The 9,814-nt window shown below is 51.4% G+C and overlaps 1 pseudogene; it reads right to left on the bottom strand.

Annotated features, from left to right (window-relative positions):
* Nucleotides 1-3,386: 3,386 nt before the first annotated feature.
* LOC142461586 (adenosylhomocysteinase pseudogene) lies at nucleotides 3,387-6,199 on the bottom strand (annotated as a pseudogene).
* Between the last annotated feature and the right edge of the window lie 3,615 nt (nucleotides 6,200-9,814).

The following is a 9,814-nucleotide window of genomic DNA, read 5'->3' as shown; positions in this document are numbered from 1 at the left end:
CCAGAATATTCCTCAGACATGAAGATGAGCAAACGTGACACGGCAAAGTACATGAGAGGACGTATATATGTATACATGTGCGTGTATATATGTATGTGGTTTTGGTGGCATAGTGATTGCACATTGGACCGCTAACCACAAGGTCAGTAGTTCAAAACCACCAGCTGCTCCTAGGAGAAACACAGGCAAGACTTTCTGCTCTTATAAAGTGATAGTCTTGGAAATCCACGGGGGCAGCTCTACCTTGTCCGGTAGGGTTGCTATGAGTCAGAAACGATTCTATGGCAGGGAGAATTAAATGACATATGTGTATGTGTGTCCCCTGTTGCTGCCAGGCCAACAGGGTAGAACTATCCCCTAGAGTTTCCACAGCTGTCATCTCTATGGACACAGCTCACTGAAGCTGGTAGAAGAGCCCTGAACCATTTGTCACTGAGGGCCTTCTTGCCAATCACGGCGGAGTTGATTCTGACTCAGGGCGACCCTAGTGGACAGAGGTGGAACTGCTCCATAGGGACAGCCTCAGCTCTCTGCTGTGGAGAGGCTGGTAGGTCTAAACCACTCACCCGGTGATTTAGCAGCCCAATGCTAAACCCACTGCCCCCACCAGATGGTCCTCCATCAATAGGTGTGAGGAGGAAGCCCCAAGGCGCCCAGGCTGTGTTGGTGTTGGCCTGGCTTAGTAATTTTTATTACTTTTCTGGGGGGCTCTTACATCCCTTATTACCATCCGTACATTCATTCAGTGTGTCAAGCACATTCGCACATATGCCGCCAACATCAATGTCAGAGCATTCTCTTCCCACTTGAGGCCCTGATATCAGCTCCCCATTTCTTCCCCCTCCCTCACGAACCCTTGATAAGTTGTAGATTATTTTCATATCTTACATCGTCCTCTGTTGCCACTTACCCACTTTTCCGTTATTTGCACCCCCTGGGAGGGGGTTGCCTCAGGATACCTCCGATGACAATCTCTCATGAAACACCCCAAGGCATGCCTGCATCTGGGAGGTCACCTCCGGAGCACAGCATTTGTGGTGATGTATTTGCAGCTGTCGTTAATAAACGCGTGGGACCTGCACTGGTGCCAGGTGGCAAATTTGATATGCCACATGCTTAACTAGGTAAACAAGTAAATGTCTAAGTAAATAAACCCCAGGGGCTGTTGGTGACGGACTCCCCCACAGGGAGAGCCACCTGGACCAAGCACATCACCACCCCCCCCGCACTCTCCTCAGCCCACATGCACTCTCTGTGCTGCCGATGGAGAGAGAGAGAACACTGGTCCTTGTCCCAAGCCTGGTTAGCGCTCTGCACCTGTCCCTCTCCACTCGGCGGGGAGCCCCGGCCCTCGACTGCTAGGTCTGCCCAGCCACCTGTGGATTGCTTGCCTTTTCCTTAAGAACTTCTAGAAGGAGTCCAAGGGGGTGGTAAAAATCACAGGACAGCAGCTCTGGAAAGATCCCCAGTCCAGCGGATTGGGCACCCGAGGCCAACTCTGGGCCTATCTGCTGCTCCGAGGGCTGCCAAGGAGCCACTGCAAATGCCATCCAAGACCTTTCTAAGTTGACTCTAGGTTCCCGCCGAGGTGTGTCTGTGTGAGGACAGGGCGAGTCGGGGTGGGGACCAGGGTCACTGAAAGATGACACGGAGGAGCGTGTGGGCACGGCCTCTCCCTCACTCTGCCCTTTTATCGGCAAGGCTGGGGAGCGGGAGGGCTGGTTTTCGGCAGAGACGCCACACAGGTGTGGAAACACACCCGGACAGATGCTGAGGATCTCGTGACCAGGCCTGGGCCCCTGGTGGGGGACACGGGGCACAGAGCCACATACTGGTTGATGGGCCACTCTACCAGGTGCCAGAAAACCTGGCCCCAGAGAGCCATCTGATGGTAGCTTGCTCCCAGTCTCTGCATGGCACAAACAGTTAAGGCTGCCTTCTCCCGCCCCTCCCCCCGTGCTCTCTCTGAGCAGAGGGCACTGATACGTCTGCACCCTGACAGCACAGACCTGCTCCCTTAACTGCTTCTTCTCTTTCCGCTGGGTTGCAGGCACTCTGGGCCAGGGGCCTCATTGGCGGCTCTGTGTCCACAGCAATGAACAGGCATTTGGCTCATGACTGATAGGAAGCAGGGGCTTCTTGGATGCTTCGGTGATCATCGTGCAGTGGTGAAGCACACAGCCTCTAACAGGTAGTCACTAGAGAAACAAATCCAGAGACACTCATATGTATGTAAGAGAGAGTTTTATATCAAAGCGTAATTGTGTATTAAGAAAACATCCCAGCCCAGTCCAGATCACGTCCATAAGTCCAGTATTAGCCCATATGTCTGATACCAGTCTGTAAATTCCTCTTCAGACTCATGTAACACATGCAATGACAGCAAATGCAGGAAGATCACAGGCCTGTGGGTGGAAAGTCTTGTGGATCCAGTGGTGGTGGAAGAATCTCCAGGACTCTGGCAGCCATCAGCGTGGCTCCATGTGGATCGTCAACAGGAATGTGAAGCAGAGTGAGTCGGCCTGCCCTCCAGTGAGCCATTTATCTCTGTGGTGCCTCCGAATGAGGTCACCAAGCTGTGACCTGATTGACAGGCTAAAATCCACTCCTTCACTTTAATACCAACCTCTTCATTGGTAGGTATGACCTCAAGTTGACAGGAGATTATTATCTACAACATGTTTTCCATTCTTTTTTTTTTTTTAGGCACCAAATTCTTTATTAGCCCACCTTCCTGCCCTCTTTCAACACATTGTAAACAAAATTAACCTTTTTGACCCAGAGTTGTGACAGGAACCAGCATATTACCAACATAGGGGAAGGCTTACACCTCTTCTCATGTTTTTTTTTTCTGACCCCTCCTAACCTATAGGTGTCACTTCTTTTGGCTGTCCCTGACAAATCTATGCTAACCCCTGTAAAATAGGGAAAAGTAGTACCGACCTGACTGTTCTGAGGCTGACGAGAATGTCCATCACTCAGCGAGGGGCCTAGGAGCATTCAAACTCTCCCTGCAGCCCTGTGAACTCTCCCTGTCATCCGTCACGGGCCCAGGAACCAGTGAGCTGCACACCAAGCACGTGACCTGGGTCCCTAAGACCCGGTGAGGACTGGACGTCACGTGCATGGGCTTGCCCACTGTTACCAACTGCAGCGTAAAGACTAAGCAAGCAGGTCATGGTTCGCTGGGGGTGTTTCCCACACACCTCCATCGTGACCAGCATTTTCAGAGGAGTTTCTCAATATCCCTTGCCACAATGGGAACAGTCAGAGGGGACAAAGTGGGGACCAGTGACAAGCCAGTCTCAAATTAATGCCATGTGTTCTTGGGGAGAATCGGGGCCTGGGCAGGGACACCGGCTGGAAGGGGAGGGCAGGCCGGGCTTTCAGTAACGGTAGTGATCCGGTTTGAAGGGGCTGTCCACTGGCATGCCCAGGTACTGGGCCTGCTTCCCCGTCAGCTTGGTCAGCTTCACGTTCAGCTTACCGAGGTGGGCTTCAGCCACTGCCTCATCCAGCTTCTTGGGCAGGAAGTGGACTCCAACGGGGTATTTGTCAGGGTGGGTCCACAGTTCTATCTGTGCCAGCACCTGGTTGGTGAAGGAGTTGCTCATCATGAAGCTGGGGTGGCCCATGGCACAGCCCAGGTTGACCAGCCGGCCCTCAGCCAGGAGGATGATACGGCGCCCGTTCTTCAGCCGGTAGCGGTCCACCTGAGGTTGTATGTTCACCTTCTCCACAGAGTTCTCGTTCAGCCACTTGGCATCGATCTCCACGTCAAAGTGTGTGATGTTACACACCACGGCATCATCCTTCATCTGCTCAAAATGCCGGCCAAGGATGATGTCGACACAGCCCGTGGTGGTGACAAAGATGTTGCCCTCCTGACAGGCCTTGTCCATGGTGGTGACCTCGTAGCCCTCCATGGTGGCCTGCAGCGCGTTGATGGGGTCAATCTTGGTGATGATGACACGTGCCCCAAAACCTCTCAGGGCCTGGGCACAGCCCTTGCCCACATCACCATAGCCTGCGACCATGGCCACTTTGCCGGCAATCATCACGTTTGTGGACCGCTTGATGCCATCGATGAGGGACTCCCGGCAGCCATAGACGTTGTCAAACTTGCTCTTGGTGACAGAGTCGTTGACGTTGATGGCAGGCACCTTCAGGATGCCATTGGCCTTCATCTTGTACAGGTTGTGGACTCTGGTCGTGGTCTCCTCAGAGATCCCACGAATGCCCGCCAGGAGCTGTGGGTACTTGGTGTGAATGAGGTTGGTGAGGTCGCCGCCGTCGTCCAGGATCATGTTGAGGGGCCCGTCCTTGAAGTACAGCGTTTGCTCGATGCACCACAGGTACCCGTCGTCAGTCTCGCCCTTCCAGGTGTACACGGGAATGCCAGCCTTGGCAATGGCAGCTACTGCATGGTTCTGGGTGGAAAAGATGTTGCAGCTGGACCACTGCCCCTCAGCTCCCAGGGCGACAAGGGTCTCAGTAAGGACAGCTGTCTCCACGGTCACGTGCAGGCACCCGGCAATGCACTAACCAGCCCAGCAGGAGCGAGAAACAGGCTCCCCTATAAATGTCTTGTGAAATAGAGAGAGGAAGAGCTTTCAGAAAGGCTTAATTAGAGGCCGGCAGTGAAGATCAAAGAAAGACAACCTCCTCTGGTCTCCGGCAGTGACCTTAGTGTTGAACCCTGAAGTGAAGGCAGGATTTGGGCTGGTGGAAATGGAAGGCAGGGCAGAAGGCAGGCAGTAAAAAGGCATTGGGTGTGTGTGTGTGTGTGTGTGTGTGTGTGTGTGTGTGTGTGTGTGTGTGTTGGCAAGGTTCACAGACTCAGCTGGTGGCCAACTAGTCGGCTTGTCACTGCTTTCGACTCCTACAGCACTCCAACATCCGTGTTCTAGCTCTGAGCTCTCTCCCGGATCTTAAGGTCTTTTTCAGGACGAGGTGGTGGTTCTTGCTCTTTGTGAGCGCAGAGGCCAAGGGTGTGATGGTGGACGTCCTCCCAACCACCATGAAAGCAACTCACGTCCAGGCTTAAAGCCTCTCCTGCTTAGAACATGCAGCGTGGGGTGGGCCCCTCTCCTGAGGCCGGGATAGTTTTTATCCACGCCTGACGGCAGGCGTCACAGTTCACAGGAACACCACGAGCAGGTGACTGTAAGAAGCAGAAATGCATTCTCTCAAAGTCGCAGTTGGAAGCCAGCATGCTGGCTCTAGGACAGGGCTTTCTCTCCGTCTCCTGGATCTCCATCTCCTGGATCTAGACGGTTCCCAGCCCAGGGACTGGCTCCATCCTGGCTCTTCTGTTTAGGTGGTAGTCAGCTGCTTGTTAGAGCAAAGGCGTTGCAGGCCACACCCCAGGAAACTCCCCTTGCATCAATAAGCTCAGGGCACCCCACTCGCCTTACAATCAGATTGCATGCGGGGTGAGTGACTGCAACATGACATTGCATAACTGACAATCCAATGAGAATCCTGGCCCCGCCAAGTGGACATGTATTTGGGGGAACACACAGTTGAATCTGTGACAGTAGTTGAGCAAATGAAACCAGCAACAGCCAGAAAGCCAGGGACCCTCAGGAGACACAGAGGGGGCAAGTGGAGCTCACCAAACAGTCTGATGGGCAGTGGGAATGTCACCTTGGGAACCACCGTCCCTCTGAGGGGCAGACGCCAGACTGCAGAGGACAGCGGAACACCGGAGCCAGGTTCCAAATGACCCTGGGGACATTTGTAAAACAAGGAGAGGGTGGCTCGCCACAGGGGCTCATGGGCCAGGGCTGGAGTTGGGTGGGCTGTCGTGGCTGCTCTTCCATTGTGAAGTTGGTTCTGAGTCCTATGGTCTTTCCACTGTCCTCACAAGCACTGTCATGGGTGAGCCCATGTGGCAGCCAGTCCCCCTGAGGGCCCTCCTCTTTGTCGCCGCCCTTCCACTTTACCAAGCACGATGTCCTTCTCCAGGGGCTGCGCGCTCCTGAGAACTTGTCCAAAGTACGTCGCACCATCCTCGCTTCTAAGGAATGTTCAGGCTCTATTTTTATCCGAGACAGATTTGGTTGTCCTTCCGGCAGTCCGTGGCTTATTTAATATCTTCACGAACACCATAGTGCAAACGCATCCATTGCTCTTTGGTCTTCCTTACTCCTTGTCCAGACGCCTGCATCTGAGGCCCTAGAAAATGCCCGACCATCTTCCGCAAAACCACACCTTTGCTGTTTTCACCCTTACACGGGTCTCTCGCAGCAGACCTGCCCGGTAGGACCGGCCCTTTGGTTTCCTGACTGCTGCTTCCACCAGCCTGAATTCTAGATCCAAGGAGGGGATGTCTGACAAGTTCAACCTTTGCTCGGTGTGTCGGACAGGGTTCTCTAGAGACACACCAGATTTCCAGTGATTATATATGAGTATATTTATAAAGATGGATATATAATACAAGAAATGAACTGTTAAATTATATACAGATAGATAATACAAGAAATTAACAGTTAAATTATAAAGCAGTGAGACATTAGCAGTCCTTTAAGGCTTGAGAGCCGCCAGTTGCCAGTCCTTCTGAAGAGAGAGCTGGGCTATATATATCCAGGCAGCAAACAGCAAGGCAGGTCCCCAACTGTCATCAACTGTCAGTCCCCAGCTCCAGAGATTAACATTCCAATCGTGTGGGCTTAAAGGGACCTCAACTTACAGCGACATAGTCCACAGGCTAGGCATCCCACAGGTAGTGGAGCCCTTTAAACTGAGGCACAGAACAACCAAGGTGAGGCTCACCAAGCCATTTATCCCTCTGCCCTTCAGTTAATCCTACTCGTGTTTATCGGCCGGGCTGGCACAATCAACTATCACACTCGGCTCATCATGATGTTGCATTTTGCTCCGGCAGTGAGGGTTTTTGTTTCCTTCATGCTGAGGGGGTGGGTGAAGGAAATAGGAGGGGTATCATATCAGCTTATAACATGACACATAATGATCACAAATTAGAACTACCCAAACACAGCTTAGCTAGAGGAATAATTATGCAACTCACTCAACAATGGGCTCAGTCATAAGAGCAGATGGGGCAGGAGTGGACGGCGTTTCATTCTGTTGTACAGAGGGTCGATATGAGTTGGAACCAACAGCACCTAACAATAACAACAAGCATGCTTACTTGAACCCCTGGCATTTCTTATTCCAAAATCGATGTAGGCATACCGGTCAGATCACTACACTGAGCCTTTGTAAGCTAGTTCCAAGTTCTCACCTGAGTTAGTTTATTGTGCCAAGCTGGCTGATAAACACATGTGGGGTTAATTGAAGGGAGGAGCGAGAAATGGCTCGGTGAGCCTCGCCTTTCTAGTTCTCGGGTCTCATGATTTGTGATGTCAGACCAGGGTGCAGCTGCCTTAGCAGTTCCCTGCTTTGCTTGCAAGGCTCACTTCCTGCAAGACATCCCTGAGGAGAAGCTTCATGGATCTACCCCGATGCAGCCCTGGGTGCTGGAGCAGCCGTGTGGAGACCCCTGCCAGCACTGAGATGCTTACACATTCACTGACTCTGCTTTCCTCCTGCAGTCGGTGTCCTAGTGCGTGTGTTGTGAGATGGACGAGGACTTTGTGGATTGGTGTGGGACATATGGGTTAATGTTGGACTTGTGGGCTTGGGCAGCACTGGGTTGGGATGGTTTCTTGATGTGCACTTACCCTTTGTATACAACTCTCTCATACATATGAGTTTCTGTGGATTTGTTTCTCTAAAGTACTCAGACTAATACAAACCTGAGTCACCTCAAGATCTTCTGGAAGACCAAGTTCCTCTTAAAATCCCGGTCTGGCTGGCAGCATCACACTAAAATCCCCTCCACTCCAAAGCATCTACTGACCTGCTAGCAAACTGAGAGCCAGGGCATATTTTAGCCACCTCTGTATCTGAAGAACCAGCGCTCAGTAAGTGATAAGCAAATGATGCCCTCAGACACTGGGCACATAGATCCTACCTTAAGCCTCTGTCCACCAGCACGTACAAAGAGAATATAAGGGGGCTTTAAAAACCCGTTGAAAATTGGAATGATGACTAGTCCCTAAGAACAATTCGTTCTTATGACATGACCCTACTCCATGGCTCATGAAGACATCACTGAAGATATGGGCACTAAGGCCAAGTGTGGGGAAGAAACTAGATGGTGTCCAGCTACCAGAATGAACGGTGTCTGGGGTCTTAAAGGCTTGTCTTAAAGCAAGCAGCCATCTAAGTGAGGCGTCAACTAAATTCACATGGGAGAAGGGCACCAGCCTGTGTGATTTAAGGATTGTAAATAATAAAATCCAAATCCAAAGGAGAGAATGGTATCAGAACTTTCACTTTGAGCACCTGGTTTGCAGAAGGCTATGGAAGGCAGTGGACGTCTCCAATCCACTCGCAAACCTCCAGTGAATCCCCTCTCACCGTATTTAGGAAAAGTGAATAGTTTTGCTATCAGACAACTCCAAATGTCAAGCCGATCATGGCAGATATAATTAGGTTAAAATGTAGTTTATCATTTGATCTCCCTTTTGACCCGTTTCTTAAGTTATTTCAGTTTTGAACACTTTCTGCTTTCTTTTGGATTGAGGTTTTTCTGTTTTGTCTAGTCATTGTTGGGCTCGGTTTGGTTGCTTCCTGTTTGTGTTCGGGATGATTTTTGTTATATGAATTTAGGTAGATCGATAGAGACTGTAACTGGATTAATAACTACCCAGGGACATGGCAGGGAAGGTTGGGGGGAAATAGAGAGCCAACAATTGGTTGTACAACTCTTAATAGGACTTAATTAAATTATATGATAGGTGAAGTATATGCCAATAAAACTATTAAACAACAAAGAACATTGGAATGGTAAGAGAATGGGATCTTCTCATGAACTTTCAGAAAGTCCCCTCATCTAGACACCCACTAGGTGTCACGCATGGTGCGCCCCACCCACATCTTTTTAGTGGACCCCCAGGAGCTTCCCTCGCTGTCTCTTCCCTCCTCACCTCCACCGGGTGGAAAAGACCCTTGAACCAAGGACCTGCATTTGAGCCGAGTTAACAGAGCCAAGAAGACATTCCCTGGGCCTTGGGTGTTTCCTTAAGCCCTGGTGGCGTAGTGGTTATACGATGGGCTGAGAACCCAAAGGTAATCAGTTTGAAAGCACCAGCGGGGAGAAAGCGTCTCATAAATGTTGAACTGCTGACCACAGCGTCCCTGGTTCAATCCTTATGGGAGAAAGATGAGGCTGTCTGCTCCTGTGAAGACTGACAGGATAGGAAACTAGACGTAGGGTCACTGAGAGTCAGAATCAACTCAGTGGCAGAGGGTTTTAGGACCTGCTGGGTACTCTAACATACTGTTTGGGGTCAAACCCCAAACGGCTGACCCACAGAGACCAATCTCTTCTCCCGCACCCCGATATGGCAGTACATTTCTCATTCCTCTCTCAGAAAGCTTGGGGGCAGGGGGGAGGGGGCAGAGGGGAGGGGGCGGGGGGAGGTGGGGTGTGCTGGATGTTCACATTGTTCTGGCTTGCCCGTTCTCGCTTCTAAATTTCAAACAAGGAAAGGGGCGTTAAGGACGCACAGGGAGTCCCAGGCTTGCTCAGAATGAGCCATCTGCTGCCCGGGGCTGGTGTGTTTCATCTGCGGGCTGCAGACAATGAGGTTGCTATTAGAAACACATTGTGCTACGCTGGGCTGTTGACCAACTAACCGGTAATCTCTCCCAGCAACCCTTCCCAGTGCACAGTTGTATCGGTGCCCTGAACCCACATGCCATTCTCTCCACCCCAAGTCTTGTCTCTCCAGTAGGGGTG

This window comes from Tenrec ecaudatus, chromosome 11 (assembly GCF_050624435.1).
Source record: "Tenrec ecaudatus isolate mTenEca1 chromosome 11, mTenEca1.hap1, whole genome shotgun sequence".
In the NCBI taxonomy this organism is placed as follows: domain Eukaryota; kingdom Metazoa; phylum Chordata; class Mammalia; order Afrosoricida; family Tenrecidae; genus Tenrec; species Tenrec ecaudatus.
Note: the sequence above shows the minus strand (reverse complement) of the source record. Positions and strands in the feature narration are given on the sequence as shown.